Genomic DNA, 25,528 nt, shown 5'->3' on the forward strand with positions numbered 1-25,528 from the left:
CTGTTTGGACCTCTCACAGGGCTGGAGCTAGGAAACAAAAGCAGAGATCCCCCAGGGTCAGCCTGGGTTAGCTCAAAAAGACATTTAGTGCTGACAGATTACTGTATCTCTCTCACCTTTTGGAACCATAGACTGTAACTCATTTGTAATATGTTGCCTGCTTTAACCTGTAAATAACTCTCGGTTTTTTTCCTAGTTAATAATTAGTTAGTTTATTACAGGATTAGCTACAAGCATTGTCTTTGGAATGAGATCTACAATACAAGTTAACCTGTGGTAAGTGACTAGTCTCTTGGGACTGGGAGCAACCTGAATATTTTGTGATCTTTGGTGTATGTGACCATTTATCACTAAATCCAGATGGCCTGGGTGGCAAAATAGCCTGGAGTACCCAAGGGGACAGTCTGTGACTGCAGGGTGAGACTATTACAGTACTTCAGGAGTTCACATTTGTTACTGAGTTGGTGGAATCTAATTATGAAACATAAAACCAGTTTGGGGTTTCTGCCCAGCTTTTTGACAGCCTGCCCTGAGGTTGGCACTCACGATCGTGAGCCACTCCAGACAATGTGACACCTGTCAATCACTTAACTACAGTAACTTTTTTTTTTTTACATTAAAAAGTTTTAGCTTACTCAGTCGACCCCCGTTTATCTGACCCTTCATTATTTGCTCTCCATAATAACCAGCGCACACAGGTCCGGAAGCAGGCGATCTCGCCTGTGGCCACTAGATGGCGCTGCAGCCTCACACTCTCTCTTTCTCTAAATTATCTGAATTTTTGATTATCCATCTGGACCCAGTCCCAGTTAGATTGACTAAATGGGGTTCTGCTATATGGTTAAGTGTCACTACTGAGGGAGGCTCAGTTATAAAATAATTTACTATATGTGCCAAAAGGCTGTTTAATATGCCTGTCATTTATCTGAATTTTCAATAAGAATATAAACATACAAAGCAAATGTATGTGTTCCATGTTCATTTAGTCAGAAATCGAATATGAATTCAGGCTCTGACCCTCCAAGACTTCTCTCTCTCTCTTCATCCCAAAGCTCTAAGCCTGTCATTTTGCAGACACAGGAGCAGTACTGAGTTGCTGTTCAATCACGTACCGTGTTCCTCGATTAAGCCCAGCCTGGTCACGTCCCTGCATATGATGTCCCGTCATCTAGTCAGTGGTCACTCCCTAGGTCTGACTGACCTTGGTTGTATTTGCATTATTATCTTTGGCATCCTGTCATCTTTTTTGATCTTCTGCAATGTCCCCATCATTGTAATCTTTTCTGTTGTAGCCAATCCTGTACCCTGAGTTCACATCATGCTCTCCTTCTAACTTCTTCATTGGTCTTCAAATCATACCACTGCCCAACTTCTCATCTTCCAAAGAACTCATCTCTACTGCCTCCAGCCTTCTGGTGTCTGTTTCATTTCATGCAGCTGCTTCCAGATCATAGAGGAATACTGTTAGTACACTGGTTTGATACATTTTCACTCTGATACCAAATATAATGCTTTTATCAGTCAGCACATCCTTCAAGTGCAGTACTTATGGCTAAGGCACAACTCCTTTTAATTTCATTCTTGATGGGACCATTGGTACTGTTCAAGATTTCTACGTACACATAAGATTCTACTTGTTCTATAACTTCACCTCTGCTGCATTCCAACATTGTCTCTGTCACTTCCTTTCCAAATTGTAACCATCTTTTTGGAATTTGTCCAAGTTGACCACACCAGTTTTCCCAAGGTCGAGAACAGTTATTATTCATTCAAATGTGTCTGCCAGGTGTATGACGACATCTGCATAAGCCAAGGTGTTTAGCTCTAAATCACCAGTGTCACACTCTCCAACTTATCTAACATTCTTAGTGCCCAATTCAAGAACATGATGGAAAATTGACAGTGATTCCATGTCCTCTTGTTTTACATCAGACTTTGACTTGAACCAGTTGCTTAATTTTCCACCAAGTCCTACAGTACAGCAGGAGTCTTTGTATATAGCTTTTATAATTGCAATTATCTTATCTGAGACTCCATATGATTTTGCTGCTTCCCCTAATGTTTCCTTCCAATCTGAATCAAATGTCTTCATAAAGTCAATGAAAGCAGCAAACATCTTTAATCCCCGCTCTTGTCCGCCATCCCCTCTGAGACGGTCAGAGCATGAATATCTGGTCAATGCAACATCAGCCTCATCTGAAACCTCATTGTTCCTCACCTATTACTTCCTCAGAAACTGAACTTAATCTGTAGACAATTAGTTTCATCATGATTTTACCCCGTACTAACAATAACTTTATAACTATTCGGACTGGCACGATCTCCTTTCTTCAAGGCTGGTAGAACTATCGCCTTTAGCCAGTCATCCAGTACCTCCTCTTGCTCCCCTACTTGCTTGTATATTTTTTCTAATGCTTTGATAGCACTTGTCCCACCAGCTTTTAGCAGCTCAGTTGTCTTATTCATTTCCTGCACTTTCCCAGTTAATGGCTTCACTGCTCTTTCTATTTCTTCTTCTGATGGTGGTTCAGTGCTGATATCCATTCCACCTTGCAAGCTGCCCTGTTCATCTAGCATAGTGGTTCTCAACCAGAGGTACACTACCCGGGGGTTATGCAGAGGTCATTCCACACATCATCTAGAGATTTGCCTAATTTTACAACAGGCTACACAAAAAGCACTAGCAAAGCCAGTATAAACTAAAATTTCATACAAACAATGACTTGTTTATACTGCTCTATATACTATACACTGAAATGTAAGTAAAATATTTATCTTCTAATTGATTTATTTTATAATTATATGGTAAAAATGACAAAGAAAGTCATTTTTCAGTAACAGTGTGCTGTGACACTTGTATTTTTATGTCTGATTTTGTAAGCAAGTAGTTTTTAAGCGAGGTGAAATTGGGGGTGTGCAAGACAAATCAGATTCCTGAAAGGGGTGCAGTAGTCTGGAAAGGTTTAGAGCCACTGATCTAGTATGTCTAGAATGCTTGCATCTGGATGAACTACAGGGTTCAGCACTTTGTCAAAAATGCCCTTTCCATATTTCCAGCACTTCTTCGGCATTTGTTGTCAGTTCACCAGTAGCCTTTTTACTGCATGTATCATTGACCTAATTGTGTGTTTCCATGCAACTTAACCTTTTTTGTACATTGTTTTCATATCATGCTTTCTTGATGCCTCCTCTTGTTGATGAGCCTCTTCTTTTTAAAACTTGTTCTTTTCCAGTCTTCACCCCCTTTGCATAATGCTTTTACTTCTTCTGCATTCCCAGCAGTCTTGGCTTGTTTTCATTTTTCCTGTCATGTTCTTGTTTTGTTGCTTATCCAGCTTTTCCTGGTTTGCCTACACCTTTCACTAACTTCCTCCACTCTGCTTTGCATCGCTTCCTTGAATATTTCCCATCCCTGCAAAGGCTTACATTAAATACTTAATTTATGCATGTGATTAATCCCATCGCCTTCAATGGAACTACACATGTGTAAAATTATGCACATACATAAGCCTTTGCATGGCATGGCCAAAATAAAAAGTAAAGCAAAAGTGAGTGATTTGGCCAACAATTCATACGAAAGAAAATTAAGCCTTCAGCTATGAAAATATGAAAATCAGGGTTTAACTTTTAATTGGAATGTTAGCTCAGAGTTCATGATAAGCCCTGCTACTGGGCCCAAGATCATTATCAATGATATTATGCATAAAACTCTGAAAAGATGCACAGTTTCAAAGCTGTTTTTCTTGGACTGTTGCCCATTGTGTACAGTCAGAGAGAAAAAAATCTGATCTTTGTGGAGGTTTCTTGTCTATCCCTTTTTTTTTTAAGGATGGTGTGTTATCTTTTTGGTAGCCTCCATGCTAACTCTGAGCTATGAAGGATTATTTAATGTTTTCACCTAACCATTGCAAGTCCATCTAATGATTTTGGTACTGACCCTCTCTTACTGCCTCAAGTAGTCCCCAAAGATTCTGCTTTTCGTAATAAACTCAGAAGCCATGAGTGATTTGATTTAGTCCATGTTGTAGCAAACAGGCCTGTGCTGAAAAGCCTCCTGGGCTAGCAGCCCAAAGCAATGGATGAGGCATAAGAGGAGGTTACTCACCTGTAACTGGAGGTTCGTTGAGATCTGTGGTCCCTATTTGTATTGCAAACATGGGTACGGAGGTGCCTGGTGAGCATGTGCACCCATGTTTGGAATACATATAGGGACCATCAGTTGAAGAAGAAGCCGCACCTCTCCAGGAGGCATTGTACCTCCAAAACACCTCTCTGAGGAACAGTTCTCTCCCTGCTTTGTTTCCTGGGAAATTCTGAAATTTTTGTTTTTATTCTGATTTGAGATGAAAGCAAAATTTCAAAATTTCCTGCAAAATGGAAATTCTGGTTCCCACATAGCTCTACAATCTGTGCCTTTGACAGGAGAAGATACCTAGCCACTAGCAATATGTCTACCAAATGCCAACTGGATTGAATTCCTCAGTACTGCATTCCTTCTTCTTGTGGTAAATACTGTTGGAAGTTCAATATTAATCTGTGTTTTGTTTATTTGATATTTATACTACGGTTGGACCCCAAGGCCCCAGTCAAGTTAAGGTCCCAATGTGCCAGATGTTGTATAAACACAGAAGATGATAGTCCCTTCCTCGAGAAGCTTACAGGCTAAGGGTTTGTCTACATTACCCGCTGGATCGACGGGCAGTGATCGATCCAGTGGGGTCGATTTATCACGTCTAGTCTAGATGCGATAAAGCGACCGCCGAGTGCTCTCCCGTCGACTCTGGTACTCCACCGGAGCGAGAGGCGCAGGCGGAGTCGACAGGGGAGAGTCAGCTGTCAACTTACCACAGTGAAGACACCGCAGTAAGTAGATCTAAATACGTTGACTTCAGCTACGTTATTCATGTAGCTGAAGTTGCGTAACTTAGATCGATCTCCCCACGGGTGTAGACCAAGCCTAAGTAAAGATACATCTAGTGAGCATAACAAAGAAGAGAGAAGGAAAGGGAGATGAGAGCACCAGTAATCAGAACATGCAGATTCATATTCCAAACATCACTGTTACAAATCTGGGGGACAGAGGAGGGGTGAGAAGGAAAGTGTGAATTCATAAGAGTGTAACCCTTCTGCCCGTCAGAGTTGGCAGCAACAAGGGCCGGGTTCAATATCTAGGGGTTCCATTCCAATAACACAATGCAAACCGGCTCAAGCCCCCACCCAGTGACCTGGGACAAATATATACCACCCCCGCTGGGCGCCTCCAAGAGGCAATACTTCCCCTCTCGCAAGCACATAGTCTGAGTGTAGCAAAAGTCTTTTAATAATAGAGAGAAACAATGTGGCATTATGTTGGGGAAACACCACCAACAGGATTCATAACACAACCCATGAGCAAAAAAAAAACCCACCCCAGGCAAATTGGGGCATGCCCTTTTCCCTTTGGTTCTTGAGTCCAGCAACCCCAAATCACCCAAAGTCCCAAAAGTCCAATGCCCCAAAAGTCTCTGTCCCTGGTCAGGGCAGCCCCAGAGTTCGAAAGTTTATCTGCGGAGCTTTACCTCCCAACCTGGGTGGAAATGGGACAGGGGTAAGAGGCACCTTACGTGATCTGAAGCTGACCGCCCCATAGCTCCATAGTGGCGCTCCACTCCGCCAGCCGCCCCACAAACTCCTTCGCTCAGCTGCGCTCCGCTCTGCTCCGCCAGCCGCCCCACGAACTCCTTCGCTCAGCTGCGCTCCGCTCTGCTCCGCCAGCCGCCCCACGAACTCCTTCACTCAGCTCCACGGCCCACAAGCAGCTCCTGCCATCCACACACTGCGCCGCATCGAACTGCTCCACAATATATCTTCAGGCTCCCCCACTACTTAACACAACACTCAGCGATTTCAGCTCTTAGGTGAATTCAGCTTATAATAGGGGAGCCCCAGTGCTGGTGCACTGTCAGCCCAAAGTGAGCTCAGCAGCCTATAACTAGACTTCTAATGAAATCAAAATTAGCTCTGATATTCCACAGTGGAGAGAGGAGGAAGTGCAATTAGCATATAAGGCCCGCACCAAGGGGCCCATGCCACCAAGTATTAATACTTGTCCCCAGCCTCTCTCCATTCACACAGTTTTGGAACCCATGACCCTTGCCTAGCGAGTGCTACTTAGTTGATGGTGAATCCCTCCATCATAACAAAAGGCCACGTGCAGTTCCAAGCACAGTTTCCATAATCAGGGTAATAACAATTTATTCTTCCCGCCCCAATAACAGAGACACTGGGGATCCCACAACAGCCAAAGTGACCATTTGGGCAGCTATGGTCTCATTCTAGGCGTGGTGGGTGTGCCTATGCAAATGAGATCGGCCCCTGAAGTTCTTTTCCACAACTTGCCACACCTCACCACCAGATGTCAGGGTGGAGCTCATCCTGACTCTGCTTACATCCTCCCCCCAGCCGAGACTTTGTCGTCCCGACAAATCACACTCCCTTTATACCAACTCATTGGTTTCCTCCAAAGGGCCTCAGGAAGCCCACTTTAGCTTCCACAAGCCTGTGTGCTAAATGTATTGGCTCCTCACTAGTCACCCCAGGTGCATCATAAGTTAACCGTTTCACTGGTCTTATCACCCTGTCTCGTCTATTGAGAATCTCTGTTGCCGAGGTAGGGGGAACATCCTCTTGAGTGACGGATGGAGAGGCTTCCCTGGAGGGTCCCTCGGCTACTGGCGTAGGCCCCTGCACTCCTAGTTCTAACGCTGGAGGGTCCAAGGTGCCCAGGACATCCTCTACCTGTCTGTCCCCATTGTCCAATAACCTGTGTGTGTCATCACAGGGGGGTCTCATCAGCAGCACCGGGGTATCAGAAAGGGGCCTAAATAGTTCCGCAATTGGGTTTAGGGCGGAAGAGGGAAAACTCTCGTTTGGTTCAGCTGATCGAGACTGAAATCTTGTCTCCATCCCAGGATACACCAGGGTTGTGTCTTCCTCCTCAGACTCACTCTCAGATGTGCAGAATAGGGGTAAGTTAGCTGCAGGGGGCCCACTGTCTGTGTTGGATGGCGGCTTTGGTCTAGCATCTCTGTTCTGCCCGGCGGCCCTGCCGTGGCCCATCTCACAAGGGGTGCTTACCAATTCCCCCACAGGGAGCAAAAGGTTTCTATGTACCGTCTTTATTTGCCCTGGACCGTCTTCAGGTTTGATCTTGTAGACCGGCAGATCTCCCAGCTTTTCCATCACCAGGTAAGGTATTGCCTTCCATCTGTCAGCTATCTTGTGTTTGCCAGCAATACCCAAATTTCGCAGCAGGACTCTGTCCCCCGGCTGGAGCTCCTGCGAACGCACTCTAGCATCATATCGATGTTTGTTGCGGTCTGCGTTCTTCCGAGCCGCAGCGGTAGCTAAGCGATAAGCATCCCGCAGCTTTTCTCTTAGTCGGGATACATATTGCTGATGAGTTTCATAGCTATCTCCATCCTCTGATACACCAAAGCACAAGTCTATGGGTAATCTTGGTTCTCGCCCAAACATCAAGAGATATGGGGTGACTCCCGTAGCATCGTTCTTTGTGGCATTGTAGGCATGCACCAGAAATGCGACATGCTGGCTCCAGGTTGCCTTCTGCTCTGGTCGCAAAGTTCCCAACATATCTAATAGGGTTCGGTTGAACCTCTCGGGCTGAGGATCACCTTGGGGGTGATAAGGCGTTGTCCTAGACTTTTTAATTCCTGCTATCTTCAGCACCTCCTTCAGAAGGTGACTCTCAAAATCCCGCCCCTGATCAGAGTGTATCCGAGCCGGGAATCCATAGACTGAGAAATATTTGTCCCACAATACTCGAGCAATGGTGGTGGCCCTCTGATCACGTGTGGGATATGCTTGTGCATACCGTGTAAAATGGTCAGTCACTACTAGAATGTTTCCAACATTCCTCTTGTCTACCTCCACAGACAAGAAATCAATGCATACCAACTCCAAAGGTTTGTTGCTGGTGATGTTCTTGAGATATGCAGCCCTCGTGAGCAGAGTTTTCCTTTGAACACATCGAGCGCAAGTCTCACATTTCCTGCGAACATCTTCAGCCATTCGGGGCCAATAGAACCTACTACGAATAAGTTCCAGGGTCCTCTCCATCCCTAAATGCCCAAAGTCATCATGCAGGGCCCTCATGGCCAGGGCTCTGTACTTTTTTGGCAGTACTAGTTGTGCTCGTTGTTTTTGTAAAGGGTCAGTGGTCATTCGGTGTAGCACTCCCTGAATCAGTTTTAGTTTGGTCCATTCTCTCAATAGTAGTTTACCCTCCGGGTTAGGTGGGACAACCGCAGCTGGGCTTCGCCCCTCCCTTTTGGCAAGTAGTGTATCACGAATGTCAATATCTTGCCGCTGGGCTTCTTGCCAGTCAGCCGCATTGAGCATGGGCAAAGGAGATTGGTCTAATGCAATATAGTTCACCGAAGCAGAAGGCATGCATTCAGGGGGCAGGCCCAAAGCTTCTGCAACACATCCCTGAAAGCCCTCACGGGCCTCTGGCTCTCGGCGACTCACACTGCAAATAGCTCTCACTCCATCTGTGGGTATCACAGCAACTTCTGGAGCCTGCGGACGCCTGGACAATGCATCTGCATCTACATTGCTTCTCCCTGATCGGTACTGAATGCTGAACTCATAGCTAGCCAAGGCGGCCACCCATCTCTGCCCTGTAGCATCCAGCTTAGCACTTGTTAACACATAAGTCAGTGGATTGTTGTCTGTCCACACCTGGAATTGAGCACCATACAAGTAGTCTCGAAATTTCTCAGTGATGGCCCATTTCAAGGCCAAAAATTCCAGCTTGTGGGTGGGATAGCGAGTTTCACTATCAGACAATCCTCGGCTGGCAAAGGCTACAGGTTTACATTTGCCTTCCACTTCCTGGTACAGGACTGCTCCCAGACCCTCCAAACTGGCATCAGTATGCAGGATAAATGGTTTGCTTGGGTCAGCAAAAACTAGGACTGGAGCATGAGTTAGGCAAGTAATGATTTCTCGAAAAGCCCTTTCACATCTCTCATCCCACCGTGGCCCAAATGGTGCAAAGGGGCCATTGTGTCTCTGCACAGGAGGCTTTGGGGACCTCCCCTTATTCTTGGACTTAGATTTGTTCTTGCTGGACTGATGTGTGGGCCCCTTACTGAATGAGGGAGGCAACCTAGTGACAGAGGATGTGGAAAAAGCTAATGTACTCAATGCTTTTTTTGCCTCTGTTTTCACTAACAAGGTCAGCTCCCAGACTGCTGCGCTGGGCATCACAAAATGCGGAAGAGATGGCCAGCCCTCTGTGGAGATAGAGGCGGTTAGGGACTATTTAGAAAAGCTGGACGTGCACAAGTCCATGGGGCCGGACGAGTTGCATCCGAGAGTGCTGAAGGAATTGGCGGCTGTGATTGCAGAGCCACTGGCCATTATCTTTGAAAACTCGTGGCGTACCGGGGAAGTCCCGGATGACTGGAAAAAGGCTAATGTAGTGCCAATCTTTAAAAAAGGGAAGAAGGAAGATCCTGGGAACTACAGGCCAGTCAGCCTCACCTCAGTCCCTGGAAAAATCATGGAGCAGGTCCTCAAAGAATCAATCCTGAAGCACTTGCATGAGAGGAAAGTGATCAGGAACAGCCAGCATGGATTCACCAAGGGAAGGTCATGCCTGACTAATCTAATCGCCTTTTATGATGAGATTACTGGTTCTGTGGATGAAGGGAAAGCAGTGGATGTATTGTTTCTTGACTTTAGCAAAGCTTTTGACACGGTCTCCCATAGTATTCTTGTCAGCAAGTTAAGGAAGTATGGGCTGGATGAATGCACTATAAGGTGGGTAGAAAGCTGGCTAAATTGTCGGGCTCAACGGGTAGTGATCAATGGCTCCATGTCTAGTTGGCAGCCGGTATCAAGTGGAGTGCCCCAAGGGTCGGTCCTGGGGCCGGTTTTATTCAATATCTTCATAAATGATCTGGAGGATGGTGTGGATTGCACTCTCAGCAAATTTGCGGATGATACTAAACTGGGAGGAGTGGTAGATACGCTGGAGGGGAGGGATAGGATACAGAAGGACCTAGACCAATTGGAAGATTGGGCCAAAAGGAATCTGATGAGGTTCAATAAGGATAAGTGCAGGGTCCTGCACTTAGGACGGAAGAACCCAATGCACAGCTACAGACTAGGGACCGAATGGCTAGGCAGCAGTTCTGCGGAAAAGGACCTAGGGGTGACAGTGGACGAGAAGCTGGATATGAGTCAGCAGTGTGCCCTTGTTGCCAAGAAGGCCAATGGCATTTTGGGATGTATAAGTAGGGGCATAGCGAGCAGATCGAGGGACGTGATCGTTCCCCTCTATTCGACATTGGTGAGGCCTCATCTGGAGTACTATGTCCAGTTTTGGGCCCCACACTTCAAGAAGGATGTGGATAAGTTGGAGAGAGTCCAGCGAAGGGCAACAAAAATGATTAGGGGACTGGAACACATGAGTTATGAGGAGAGGCTGAGGGAGCTGGGATTGTTTAGCCTGCAGAAGAGAAGAATGAAGGGGGATTTGATAGCTGCTTTCAACTACCTGAAAGGGGGTTCCAAAGAGGATGGCTCTAGACTGTTCTCAATGGTAGCAGATGACAGAACGAGGAGTAATGGTCTCAAGTTGCAGTGGGGGAGGTTTAGATTGGATATTAGGAAAAACTTTTTCACTAAGAGGGTGGTGAAACACTGGAATGCGTTACCTAGGGAGGTGGTAGAATCTCCTTCCTTAGAGGTTTTTAAGGTCAGGCTTGACAAAGCCCTGGCTGGGATGATTTAACTGGGAATTGGTCCTGCTTTGAGCAGGGGGTTGGACTAGATGACCTTCTGGGGTCCCTTCCAACCCTGATATTCTATGATTCTATGATTCTATGTCCCCTGGTAAGATCATTCAGAGGCTTTACAATCGTAGCATAGTTTTTCACAAATCTGCGGTAGTAGCCACTAAATCCAAGGAAGGTCTTGAGTTCTCTGTAGTTACTTGGACGTGGCCATGTAGTGAGTGCTTCTATTTTATCAGGATCAGTACTCACACCTTCTTGGGACACAATGTGACCCACATACTTCACTGAGGTTCTGCAGAACTGGCATTTGTCAATTGAAAGCTTCAGACCATAATCCTCCAACCTATCAAGCACTTTAAGAAGTCTTTCTTCATGCTCCTCTAAGGTTCTTCCAAACACAATCAGGTCATCCAAATAAACTAACACTTGCAGTAAATTCATGTCTCCCACAACTTTCTCCATGAGACGTTGAAAGGTGGCAGGTGCTCCAGAAATCCCTTGGGGCATGCGTTCGAACTGATAAAACCCTAATGGGCAAATGAAGGCTGTCTTCTCCTTATCTTCTTCTCCCAGAGGGATCTGGTAGTATCCACTTCGAAGATCCAACACAGAGAACCACTGGCTTCCCAGCAAACAGTCTAAGGCGTCTTGCACTCGAGGCATAGTGTACTGGTCGACCACAGTACGGCTGTTTAGGGTGCGGTAGTCAATACACATCCGGATTTTCCCATTCTTTTTGCGGACTACCACAATGGGTGAGGCGTATGGGCTGTGGGACTCTGTAATGATGCCATTCGCAGCCAGCTCCTGAAGATGATGTCGCACATCTTCCATCTCAGAGAGAGCAATCTTCCTAGATCTCTCCCTGAAAGGTCGAGAGTCATGTAGTCTGATATTGTGCTCTACTCCTTTTGCACATCCCACATCCCACTCATGCAGTGAGAACACCTTGGATCTTTCACAAAGTTTCTTCCTCAGGCGATCTTTCCAGTCCTCGGACACTGGTGAATCTCCAAAGTCAAACTTTGCTGGGTCTATTGTCGGAACTTGAGTTTCACACTGGGGTTTTACAATCGACTCAGGCTCAAAGAGGTCTGCTATCTTTTGTCCTTGCTTCACAAAAATATCACGACTCGTTTCATTAGCAATCAGTATAGTCACCCTTTCCTGGGCTTCAGCAGGTAGGGTTATGACTCCACTGGGGACCAGCACTCCTTCAGGGAGCTCTCCTCCCATCGGCTGCTCTATCATTGCTAACGTCCCTTTACTGCCTTTCAGACAGGTACTCATGACAAGCACTTCTTGCTCCGTCCTTGCAGGCACTACTAAGGGGGTTGTGCCCGCGTACTTCAGTGCCCCAAGCGGTAGCTCAGATGTGTCCCTTTTAGCGCTCTCAATTTTCCTATAGGCTTCAGCACAAAGCGTATGGATCATCAGGGTATTCAGGTATTGGTCCCCAGCCTGCCTTCTGCAGTAATCCGCGAGTACCTTGAAGAGACTGGAGTTGGTCCCTATCAGCACAGACACATCAGAAGTCCCTTTAGGGTCAGGGCATATTAAGGCAGCTGTGTCTACCTCTTCTCTCACCCCAGCAACCTCCTCTGGGAATTCCAGGGGCACTATGACATACCCTTGATAGGGGTATTCATCCATGCTGAGGCCACACAGGCCAAGGCCAGTCAGTGGCTGTATAGGCAGGTGCCTAAGCATCTGTTGGTAGAATGACTGAAATATAATAGTCACTTGAGATCCAGTGTCAAGCACTGCTTTACACTCCACCCCTTCGATCCTCACCATGACCTCTGCTCGAGGCCCTATCAGTCCTGCAGGGATCCCAGCTGGACAGTCTTTTCTGGGGGAACCTTCAAATCCTGCAGACCTGGGGGGTCCCCGACCCCAGACCCTCTGGCAGCTACCGGATCTCTCCCAACTGATCCTCAGCTTTCCATACACTAAGGAGGGGTTTTCTTCATTACGGCACTTGGCAGCACTGTGTCCATCCTGACCACATCGGTAGCAGAAGAATTGACCTTTCCCCCTTCGCCTGGGGGGGATGGTGGCTCTAAGTGCGGGCTTCTCAATCGCCACAGTTTGAGGCTTCTTATTCCTGGAAGTCTTAACTCGGTCAACGGCACTTTGCAGCTCAGCTATCCGTTCCGTCAGGACCTGCATTTGTTGGGCAAGTTCCTCTCTGGTGCTCACCATCAGTACACTGGCCGTTTGCAGTGGTGTTGTGCTGGCTGGCTCCGATGTTTGGGCTTCCCAAAACTCACTGGCAGCCTGCCTTTCTTCCTCCTCTCGGACCTCTTTTATCAGCTGGGAGTAACTTGGGGGATGTTCCCGTCGTTCTCTTAGCTGGAGATGAAGTAGAATCGGGTTCTGATACTGAGTTCCTCTTACAATTTGAGCCAGTCTGGTCTGATCCATCTGCTCAGCAGTCACTGCTCCCCTCATGACAGCTCTCTAAAGCAGTCTCTCCAGTCTCTGTATGTAGGCTGAAGCCTTCTCGCCCTTTTGTTGTCGGGAATTAAGGAACTTACAGTAGCTGTCTTCAGGGCCCTCTACGCTCCCAAAGGTGTGTTCAAGGGCCTCTAGGCAGTCCTTCACACTGACCCCAGGGTCAATGAGCTTCAGGGTGCGAATCACATCTAATGCTGGGCCGCCAAGACTCTCTATAAGGCATCTTCGCTTTTCTGCATCTGGTACGGCCCACTCTTGCAGCATTTCAGTGGTATGCTCTAACCAGGGTTCAAACTCCTCCTCCCCAGCAAATAATCTTAACTTACAACAAGAGTCTGACTCAGCATGGGGCAGCACAACCTTTTCCAATATTTGCCCCAGAGCTTTTGTCCAATCATCAGCCGAGGCTGCAGCCTCTGAGCTAGAAGCTGCTGAGCCAGGGCCCAACAAACCTGACATATTAGCCATTATACAAACAGTAATTTCCTCAAAATATAAGCACAAACAAAAAAAATATAAATTGTTTCCCAATGTAGTGGATCACTCAACAGGTGCTTGCGAGGGGTACTGACCCAGGTGATCCCGGACGAGCCCCCAAAAATGTAACCCTTCTGCCCGTCAGAGTTGGCAGCAACAAGGGCCGGGTTCAATATCTAGGGGTTCCATTCCAATAACACAATGCAAACCGGCTCGAGCCCCCACCCAGTGACCTGGGACAAATATATACCACCCCCGCTGGGCGCCTCCAAGAGGCAATACTTCCCCTCTCGCAAGCACATAGTCTGAGTGTAGCAAAACTCTTTTAATAACAGAGAGAAACAATGTGGCATTATGTTGGGGAAACACCACCAACAGGATTCATAACACAACCCATGAGCAAAAAAAAACCCACCCCAGGCAAATTGGGGCATGCCCTTTTCCCTTTGGTTCTTGAGTCCAGCAACCCCAAATCACCCAAAGTCCCAAAAGTCCAATGCCCCAAAAGTCTCTGTCCCTGGTCAGGGCAGCCCCAGAGTTCGAAAGTTTATCTGCGGAGCTTTACCTCCCAACCTGGGTGGAAATGGGACAGGGGTAAGAGGCACCTTACGTGATCTGAAGCTGACCGCCCCATAGCTCCATAGTGGCGCTCCGCTCCGCCAGCCACCCCACAAACTCCTTCGCTCAGCTGCGCTCCGCTCTGCTCCGCCAGCCGCCCCACGAACTCCTTCGCTCAGCTGCGCTCCGCTCTGCTCCGCCAGCCGCCCCACGAACTCCTTCGCTCAGCTGCGCTCCGCTCTGCTCCGCCAGCCGCCCCACGAACTCCTTCGCTCAGCTCCACGGCCCACAAGCAGCTCCTGCCATCCACACACTGCGCCGCATCGAACTGCTCCACAATATATCTTCAGGCTCCCCCCACTACTTAACACAACACTCAGCGATTTCAGCTCTTAGGTGAATTCAGCTTATAATAGGGGAGCCCCAGTGCTGGTGCACTGTCAGCCCAAAGTGAGCTCAGCAGCCTATAACTAGACTTCTAATGAAATCAAAATTAGCTCTGATATTCCACAGTGGAGAGAGGAGGAAGTGCAATTAGCATATAAGGCCCGCACCAAGGGGCCCATGCCACCAAGTATTAATACTTGTCCCCAGCCTCTCTCCATTCACACAGTTTTGGAACCCATGACCCTTGCCTAGCGAGTGCTACTTAGTTGATGGTGAATCCCTCCATCATAACAAAAGGCCACGTGCAGTTCCAAGCACAGTTTCCATAATCAGGGTAATAACAATTTATTCTTCCCGCCCCAATAACAGAGACACTGGGGATCCCACAACAGCCAAAGTGACCATTTGGGCAGCTATGGTCTCATTCTAGGCGTGGTGGGTGTGCCTATGCAAATGAGATCGGCCCCTGAAGTTCTTTTCCACAACTTGCCACACCTCACCACCAGATGTCAGGGTGGAGCTCATCCTGACTCTGCTTACAAGAGCATGGCAGGAAGAAAGGAAAAGAGACACTGAAGAGAAGGTAAATGGAAGTTGTTGCTGCCCACTCATGTCTGGTACAAGGAACACTCCTCCACTGCTGCTCTCTAAAGCTCCTTTCTGCAGTTACCTTTGCTGTGCCTAATGTACCACTCTGATCAGTTGCAATGCCTTCAAAACAGTCCAGCTGGCAAAGCAGGGTACCAGCCAGTTAGAGACAGAGGAAACTGCTATCTGAACTCTTAAAAAGTATGAATGACACAAGGAAGAGAGGTTACAGCAGCATTGTAAGATGAATACAAACAGGAGAAAAGTTATATTGAAGGGAGAAGGACAGAGGGAAGTGGACAGGACGGAGAGAAGATAAAAGGACCAAATCCTGGTATAAGTGGGTGAAACTCCAGTGATTTGAGGGCCACCAGATCAGGAATGGACAGTAATGATAAAATCCCAAACACAATGTTTAGCCCTACCCTGGTTGGAGCCCATCCATCTCTCATACAGACCTGATGGGTCTCTTTCTTTGGTAACATGCCAATTCATGCCAGTATCATTATACTGAAACTGAGTTGAGTTGCATCCAGCTACACTAGTGCCCCCTTCCCCCAAAATCATCAATTCTTCCCATTTCTCTTCCATCTCCTCTTTTTTTCCTTCACTTTCTCCCCCATCCCTTTCTCCTCTCTTCTGGGAACACCCCCAAGAATTCAAAAATATGGGGTCAGAAGGGAAACCACCACATCATGTCTACTTCACCAGTTGGCTGTAAGTAACCCACTGATGAATGTGTTTTGCAGGTACTGCACTGGGCCAATCCACAGAGGATATGAATGGTTACAGCCACCAGCTGCAGAGCATTGGCTCGTTAGCTCAAGCTGTAGCAGTTCATGCATTTAGCTCTAGAAGTCCCCAGTTCAATCCCATGTGTGTTCGCCAAGCAACACAGCTGTCACATAGCCATCTGCACTACATCACTGAACACCTGCTTTGGCTAGCAACAACCCATCTGTGCATGTTAACTATGTAATTTAGTGTAACGAAATCGTAGTTCAGTCTTTTAACTCCTTCCATGCTACACATGCTTGTGGTAATGCATCAGCCAACAAAATTACAAAGCAGAAGGACGTAAAATGTCATACAGGTGCCATTTCGGTGGAACAAAGAATTGTTTCTTTAAAAAAAGAACAAATACTGTTTTCTCTGCAGTGATGAATATGCAAGTTTGATCTTAGTTAGGTATGTTCTGACTTGGCAGGGAAATAATCTTCTTAACTGCCACAAATCTTTACATGTTTTAACTTGCTTAAGTTTGGCTGCCAGATTGGACACAATATTCTAGCATACAAGTATTTTCCATTTGGATGTGCCCTGTTTTTTATTTCATTTAGAGTTCTGATTACAAGAACCCGAGCTAGAATTTCTGTATCTTTGCTGTGTAACCACGGAAACCAGTACTAATTGTATGTATCATTGAGTATTAAACGTATTCAAATTTAACTCATTACTTTGAAAATATTAAGGGTGGTTTTTCTCTTTCTAGTTATCACCTTAATACTTCACCTTGCCTTCTTGCTTATAAGCAGCTCTACTCATAAAAAGATAAAAGCATGTAGGTGAAAATTACATTCATTTTCTTTTATGTCACCAAGAACAAAAGTCATATACATGTTTGATCACCCACTCCCTTCTGCTATGGTACTAGAATGCATAGGGTTACATTTCATGTGAAAGAGGTGTCATTCTCACAAGCAAGAGCAATAAGGATGAGGGATTCCAACACCAATATTCTGAAAGAGATGACCTTCATAGGATCCACACAAGTTAGCCTCAATTATGTGTGTCCCTGTTATGGACCAGAACTCCAGTGTGCCAGGCGCTGTACAAAGAGTGAACAAAGAGTGTCCCTTCCCGTCATCATGGTATCCAAGTGCCTATTCTGAGACTATAATTCCTTTTGCCGTATCCAACTTGGACTGAATCTACAGGTGGAATTATAGCCCCAAAGCTCCCTCACAGCAATATCCTTCGAGCCTGACCAGAAGTGATCACCTCTAGGGCTGAAAATGTAGTTTGTTTTCCACCCCAATGTACCTGTTGTGATGGCAGGTGTGTGACGTGGCCATCTCTCTGCTGGCAGTAGGACTGAGGCCATTAATTAACATCACTAAAGTGTCAAACACTTGTTCAGTTCCAGTTTGCAGTGAATTGACGTGAGTGACCCATAGGCAAAAGTTTGCAGTGCTCATTGCCCATCCATGGAGTTACCCAGACACCATATCAATGTTCTCTTGTTTGTTAGTGCACATTCTTCTGAAGGTGCATTTTTAAATGTCACTCACAGGACTGGTTACCGATGAGGAAGATGGAATAGAGTGCTTCATCTGACTGATTACACCAGTCAAACACCACACCTGGAATTTCTATGAAGATTTTAAAATGGATTTAATCTTCGATCATTTATTAACCTAAAGCAAACACTTTGCATTTCATCATCAAATGTCAAGACAAAACTGTCTTCCTTCAAAATGTCGCATCTGGTAGATAAGAGAAAGAAAAAGAGTATCTTTAAAAAGTAATAGCCAAGCAAAGAGTCTTCTATTAAATGGTCACAGATAAATCAGCTTTAGCAATATCTACTCACCATAAGGGGCTCTCTTCATTGGGTCTAATGACACCCATGCAAATCCAAGGAGAAAGGATCATCTGAGACTGTGAATTGAAATGTAAAAACAAGGACAGTCATTGACATAGTTACCTGTTTGTATCCTATATCACTGATATCAGTGAGTAGTTACCTTTATGATTGTGGTTTGTCCGTGTGTCATTCTTGCACCCCTATAGTGAATCATGTCAAACAATCATTTTTCTCAGAAAGTCAGGTAACTGTAGATTGCACAGTTGTTGTAGCCATGTTGGTCCCAGGACATTAGAAACACAAGGTGAGTGAGGTAATATTTTTTATTGGACTTTCTTCTGTTGGTGAAACGGAGAAGCTTTCGAGCTACATAGAGGTCTTCTTTGGATGTAGCTCAAAATCCTGTCTCTTTGACCAACAAAAGTCGGTCCAATAAAAGCTATTACCTCACGTACCTTGTCTCCCAAAGTACCTGTAGAACAGTTTTCATTTAAATACACATTTGAGAAGGAGAAGAAGAGTCCCTGTGAAATCAAGTTAGATATGTAGGAGAAGCCTGTGTTTGTTTACTAGCTAGACAGGGTAGTCAATTAATTTTGTCAATGTCCAAATTTCTTGGTCAAGGTATAGTGAAGATCCAAATCCCAGAAAAACCTTTTTTACACTGCAAGTGCCCTTGTTCAACATACAATCCTGTGTAATATACCCAGGGCTTATTGCTTTTATTTTTAGTGCATTAAATGAAAAATAAAATCAAACCACTGTATAACCCAAAAATAATTTTCAAGAAAGATGTAATAAACTACATCTGAGACGTTGAGAAAGTACATAGATAAAATGTCAAATAAATGCAAATATTAGCATGAACACACTTTCAGACAACTGTTTTCAGTTCTGAATTTGTTTTGAGTTTACAAAGAGTATTAACTTTGGTTTTGTCAAATAAAATTATTGGAGGCATATAAGCCCCTGATTGCCCCCACCTAGCTCCCCTTCCCAACCCCCCAATTATCCACCGCTCAGCTTAGTGTTACCATATTTTGAGTTCCCCCCAAAAAGGACACTGCTGGGGGTGGAGAGGGAGAGGGTGGGGGAGCTGGAGAGCGGTGTACTGTGAGGGGCACTGGGGGTGCTGGATGGGTAGTGTGTACTGGGAGGGGGTATTTGGGGAGTGCTGGAGGGGTGGGTGTGTACGTATTGGGAGAGGGTATTTGGGGGGTTTCTGGAGGGGATAATTGGGGTGTGTGATGGGTGTGTGTGTACTGGGGGGGTATATTTGGGATGTGGGAGGGGCATTTGGGGTGAATGAGGGGTACGTGTATACTGGGAGTGGGTGTTTGGGGGTGGGGGACAGATGAGTGTGTACTGGGAGGAGTATTAGAGGGGTACTGGAGGGCGTATTTGGGTGGTGCTGGAGGGGGTACCTGCAGCCTCACTCTCAAGATTGGGGGCAGTGCTGCTCCATCACGGTGGCAGGGCAGCTGGCACAGGCCCAGGACACAGCCTCTTCCTGTGGGCCTTTCCCCTACTCAGGGCAGGGAGCTGGGGCCTGGCTCTGTCACCCCTCCCCGCCGGACTCTGAGGCCTCATGGCAGGGCAGGCGGCCCAGCCAAGAGGTGCTTGGCAGTTTCACTTACCTGGGGACCAGGTGGCCCAGCTCTCCAAAAACTCCCGACCAACCACCAGCTCCCCACCCGCTCCACCCGGAGAGGATCCCGCCACCCCACGCACTGAGCCTGGATGCCAGCTCCTGATTATTCACCCATACGGCCCACTCTCCCCATCCCTGCGCTGCTGCCAGCCAGCGGAGGACAGAGCTGGTGGGACTGTGGTTACAGAAGCAGCTGTCCGGGGACACCCTGCACCCTACAGCCCAGCCCAACCGACCTGCTGCCTGCTAGGAGGGCCCTGTGCTGGGGAGCGGGCCGTGGTCTGCCTATTGACTACCCCTAAGTGAGAAGATAGGAAAAGGTCTATCTCTGCCACAGACTTGCTGAGTGGCTTTGAGAAAAGTCACTTATCCTCTGTTTACCTGTGTTGAATAGGTGCTCACAAGTAAGTATAATAAAATAGGTACCATAATACCAACCTCCCAGATGCTGAGAGGATTAATCACTATTTCTGTAGCAATTGGATAGCCTTGAAAAAAGGCACACTGGCACTGCAAAGACTCATTATATTTTTATCACATCCTCCTCCATGGTTAATAGATGTATTGAAGTTCTATGCTACATAGAAGTCTGCTTTTAGTTAACTAAACATTGTTGAAGATCAGGGCACTGCCTGTTTGTGTCACTTTCTGGAAATGAAGAGGAAGAAGAACCATCATGACTCTACAGCTTTCAAATGGTGTTCTCCCTCCAACCTACAGCCCCACAATAGAGTGAGCACCTGATCCTGCCAACACTTACTCTTGATTCATCTCAATGAGACTATGCTGTGAATTCAGACTCCTTTATAGGTCAGGCTCCCTTTATACCCAGGGTAAGTAGATCCGTGTCCAATTCCATCAAGGTAAATGGTTAATAACGAGCTACTTTCAAAGGCTATTTGATCAATATGTGGTTAGGCATGTAAATGCATGTGAGCAAAATCTTGTATCATCTTCAGAAGTGCAACAGAGGGTCTCACCACCATAAGGTACTGGTTATGTTTTTGCGCATGCAACTCCACTCTGCATGCTGATGCGTCAAATTCCTTGAAGGGTGCATTTACACTGACTGCATTCAGGATCGAAATGTGTACCTCCTATAAAATAAAAATTCACTTACACACTTAACAGATGGCTAAGCCCCAGGCTTGACTACTTCACTTTCCTCTTTGCTCAGAAATTAGGGCACAGTCCTAAGTGTCACCCATGGAAAAAATAACCCAGCATGCATTTATCCATTTTACCCATTCAGCATGTGCATCTATTTGGAAATTAGCCCAGTAAAGGTTTGATGACATAATCCATATTAAAAGGCTCTTATTTTTCAGAGACAGAAAGAGAAACTGATCTCCTAAAGACCTTGGCTTGGGGCTGGGATTTTCAAAGGAATAAGAATTCCTTATGTGCCATTGAAAATGCCAGTTTTAATTCTTATTTTTCACTTAAGGCTGTAACGGTGGAATAGGTGACAGATTTCACCCTGTTAAATGATAGCCATCTATGAAGTTTAGGCAAGACACTGAAAGGGTTTACCTCTATATCAGCATTACCCATGCAATGCATGGGGTATTTCTCTGTGCAGGTCCATTGATGTTAGCGGAAATCTTGCATGTGGCTTTAACAATTCACCCCTCATTATCTTGAGCATATCTCACAGCAGTGAATTTTGCACACCATGGACTATTTGACTCCAAAAGAAAGGAAACAAATTCACTGAACTCTACTTCTTGTTTAAAGCACAGCAACTCTGCATCTGCGTAATCCTTATTCCCATCATTACAGAGCATACACTGCATTTGCGGCAGGAGAGGCGCATGAGTATTTTGCAATGTAGTTGAGCGCTGCTGTCATCTGAAATATGTCCTCCTATAAAAGCAAGCGAGAGCTCACACTTGCTTGAAACCCACTTTAGATAATGGAATCTTAGTATTCCATTCCAAAAATCTATTGCAACAAGGGACTGTTTCAAGGAGGAATGATAGGTAGCAGGTCTTTGATGGGTGTTTGTGTTGCCCATCTGTGAATTCCCGTTGCTGTGCATAATTAGGAAGTATTTACATATGCTATTGCATCTTACTGTTCAGGGGCACTCTGAGCATGCCAAGCTACAGTGTCATAAATTGTATTGTAAAAGCAGATGGAGCTACTTGCTCAGTTAAAACTCACGGTTAGGCATAATTAGAGCTGCCTGTGTAAAATACTCTCTATTCCTCTAACAACTTATCAAGTTCTTTACATTGCACAGCAATTCAAATGAGACACCTTTTGAAATGTGTTCCTAATAAGCATTTTGATGCTGTATTTCAGAGGCAGCTCAGCCATTATACTTGTGAGCACAACTTCCAACCTCTGTCCACACCCAGCAAACCCCTTTCATTTTCCTCCCTTATTTGGACTTCTGTTATAATAATGATAATCATGTGCACGTCTACAGCATCTTTCATTTAAGGATCTCAAAGCACTTTCCTAACATTCATTATTTAATGAAGCATCACAAAGCTCCACTGAGATAACATTACCCTCATTTTCTTTGGGGCACACTGAAGCACAGAGAAATTCAGGTCAAGATATTCAGAAGTTTCCAGGAACTTGGGGTGTTTCCATTTTGTATTGTTGTTGTCCAACTTGACACCTATAGCCTGTTTTCAAAAAGTGACGAGCAACCCATCTCCAAGTCACTGAGAGCGATGGGTCTTCAGTGCTCTGAGGGTCTAGGCACCGACATCTGGAGGTACCCCAAATAAGTTGACACTTTTTGAAATGTTGATCTAATGTGACTTGTTCTAGTCAAGCAAATCATTGGCAGAACTGGGTATAGAAGCCTAGAGTCTTGACTCCCAATCTCATGCTTTAACTAGTGGACACAGTCTCTTCCTTTAAAAAAAAAGAAGAAGATGCATCAGCTGTGTAAAACATTTCTAAAATAGCCAGGAAAACCAAGTAACTGAAATACAGAATAAGCACGCATGGAGCTATCATCACATCCTCCTGATAATCACACGCTTCCGATGCTCCTGGGGTGATCACCCTGTGACTCGTTAGCAAGTCACTTAGCACAGAATGGGAGAACTGCCAGGATCAAATCTAGCCCTGCATCTTTGTTTCCTGAATGTGGCTTTTTCAGAAAGTTTTGTTAAACACTTTCCTAAGCTGTTAGCAGGTAAACACACATATTGTAATAGGTTACTGTCCTGGCTGGGGCAGGACAAGAGACACAACTCTGAAAGGATTGTGGCTTTCCCCATTTGGGAAGTGCACGATGCAGTGGCAAAACCTGCAGATGACACAAAATGATCTCAACAACAATGGAGAGGGTTATGTGAAGAATTAGGCGGACATAGCAAAGCTAAGCAGTTGGGCAAAACAGCAGCTGTAATTCACTGTAATCGAGAGTAAGGTGATACATACTGGAGGGAATAACTTGAACTTGCGCTATGGAAAGTTGAAAGCATTCATCCACAAATAAGGAGACCATGAGGTCATGTGACAGTATTTTCTCTTATTTCAAATATGGCAGTTATTCACTGAAGTCACTCCCTTGGGATACCATCTTTACAGCTCCCAGGGAGTGCCCAGGGACATGGCACTACAATTTGTAGATCTGAGTTTACATTCTCAGCCCTCTCTTTCCAGTTCATCTCCTTTATGCAACCGATTAATCTCCATGATTCATAGACTTCAAATGTCTGTCAACTTTTCCATCATACGACAAGAGGGAAACTTGCCTTCCTTCAAGAAGTCTTATATCTCCTCCTGCGCATCAGTCTTCCTCTTCAGGCAGAATCATCAGTGCCGATATAAATATCTAAACTGTGAATTTCCATGACCCTATAGCCTCTGATACTGCCTGTGAATCTTTCAGTCAAGAAATCGCCAGCTTAAGACACCTCTATAATGAATCTCTGACCTCATCATCAGCATTTCATTCTATCACATGCCCAATGGCCTCACTGTTGGTAACCACTAATTGCCTTTAATTTCTTTCCCTAGACATGGGATTTCTTCCTATTCTGACCCTCATGTGTGTCAGAACTGGCAAACTATCAGCAAAAATCCCTCTCTGTTTTCTCTTCTTTTTCTGAAGAATTTACCTCCTTCCCCAGTGTAAATCACCTGCAATTTGGTCTTCTCTTCTGCGCTTAACCAATTTATCCCTTCCTTTCACACTGTGCAGCCATCCTTCAGAAGCAAGCATGCCTCGCTAAGCCAGGCATCAGCCTCAAGAGCTTGAAATGTCACTGAACTCTGCTGAAAAATGTACTTCCTCCTTAATGCTAAGAGTCAATGATACGAGCTCATAATTGCCCAGTGTTGCCTACTGGTCCCCAGTTAACACACTAAACTTTCTGCTCCCCCTTTCCCTCAAGACTGCTCTGTTTCTCCTCCTTCTCAAGAACTCCTGCTCTAAGCCTCCCTCCCTTTCCGTCTCTAGTATCCTTCCCTAGGGGAAGGTCGCCTCTCTGACTGATTTGTAGTTTGATTTTTTTTCCTAGCCAGACTTCCAAAGTACTGAAATTGTTATTCCATGTGTTCATCATCTCTCAGCCCTGATCATGAGCATGATCCCCTCTGCCTCTTTGTCCCCTTCCAAACCACTGACTGAGGCTTCAGAGTAGCAGCCGTGTTAGTCTGTATCCATAAAAAGAAAAGGAGTACTTGTGGCACCTTATAGACTAACAAATTTATTTGAGCATAAGCTTTCATGAGCTACAGCTCATTTCATCGGATGCATACAGTGGAAAATATAGTGGCGAGATTTTATATACACAGAGAACATGAAACAATGGGTGTTACCATACAGACTGTAACAAGAGTGATCAGGAAAGGTGAGCTATTACCAGCGGGAGAGCCGGGGGTGGGGTGGGGGAAGAGACCTTTTGTTGTGATAATCAAGGTGGGCCATTTCCCAGTCTCTACGTAAAAGAATAAATGGACACAAATCAGACGTCAAGAATTATAACATTCAAAAACCAGTCGGAGAACACTTCAATCTCTTTGGTCACTCAATTACAGACCAAAAAGTGGCAATTCTTCAACAAAAAAACTTCAAAAACAGACTCCAAGGAGAGACTGCTGAATTGGAATTAATTTGCAAACTGGATACAATTAACTTAGGCTTGAATAGAGACTGGGAGTGGATGTGTATTTATACAAAGTAAAACTATTTCCCCTTGTTTATTTCCCCTCCTACTGTCCTTGTCAACTGCTGGAAATGGCCCACCTTGATTATCACTACAAAAGGACCCCCCCCCCCCCCGTCCGCTCTCCTGCTGGTAATAGCTCACCTTTCCTGATCACTCTTGTTACAGTCTGTATGGTAACACCCATTGTTTCATGTTCTCTGTGCATATAAAATCTCCCCACTGTATTTTCCACTGTATGCATCTGATGAAGTGAGCTGTAGCTCACAAAAGCTTATGCTCAAATAAATTTGTTAGTCTCTAAGGTGCCACAAGTCCTCGTTTTCTTTTGACTGAGGCTGTTCACTGGTGTATCAGACACCTTGCTCTCACAGCTTTATTCATTTCTCCACCAACCATTTTCTGGTGTCTGTAATCAACTAGGTAAAGAGGAAAGGGAATTGTACTGAGCAGCAGATCAGCACTTCACAAGTTCTCTCCCTCTCCCCGACTTCTAAAAAGCATCAGTGACCAAGCAAGAGAAGGGAGCCAAGAGAAAAGCCTCAGAGGAAAAGATTGAAGGGCTTCTTTAAATGCGTAAGGATGACAGTTAAGGACTGGTGATAACATGTTTACAGAACACAATCTTCACATGTCACAAGCTGTGTATCCTGCTTCATTTACATTCTTCATCCACAACATCAACAGGAACTTTATTATTTTTCACTCTGGTTGTTCATGGAGTTCAGCATTAGGGTTGGTGCTTCCCCACTATGCTAACCCAGGTATTTCTTACCTCTAGGAAGCCCAGAAGATCATTGGAAGCTGCCTAGAGTAAGGCAATAGACAAAAGGAACAGCTGGCCTACTGCCTGGCAACAGCTAGTTTCAGA

The 25,528-nt window shown here is 45.6% G+C and overlaps 1 long non-coding RNA gene across 2 annotated transcripts in view; it reads right to left on the bottom strand.

The window, feature by feature from the left end:
• Window positions 1-17,680: 17,680 nt before the first annotated feature.
• Window positions 17,681-25,528, bottom strand: part of LOC140905846 (uncharacterized) — an 80,436-nt gene continuing 72,588 nt past the window's right edge. For both annotated transcript variants that reach the window (XR_013635251.1, XR_012156962.1), the window contains exons 3-4: window positions 17,872-17,939; window positions 17,681-17,764 (exon numbers count right to left, since the gene is read on the bottom strand). This is a non-coding gene — a long non-coding RNA (uncharacterized LOC140905846). The remainder of the gene's footprint in view (window positions 17,765-17,871; window positions 17,940-25,528) is intronic.

This window comes from Lepidochelys kempii, chromosome 2 (genome assembly GCF_965140285.1).
Source record: "Lepidochelys kempii isolate rLepKem1 chromosome 2, rLepKem1.hap1, whole genome shotgun sequence".
In the NCBI taxonomy this organism is placed as follows: domain Eukaryota; kingdom Metazoa; phylum Chordata; order Testudines; family Cheloniidae; genus Lepidochelys; species Lepidochelys kempii.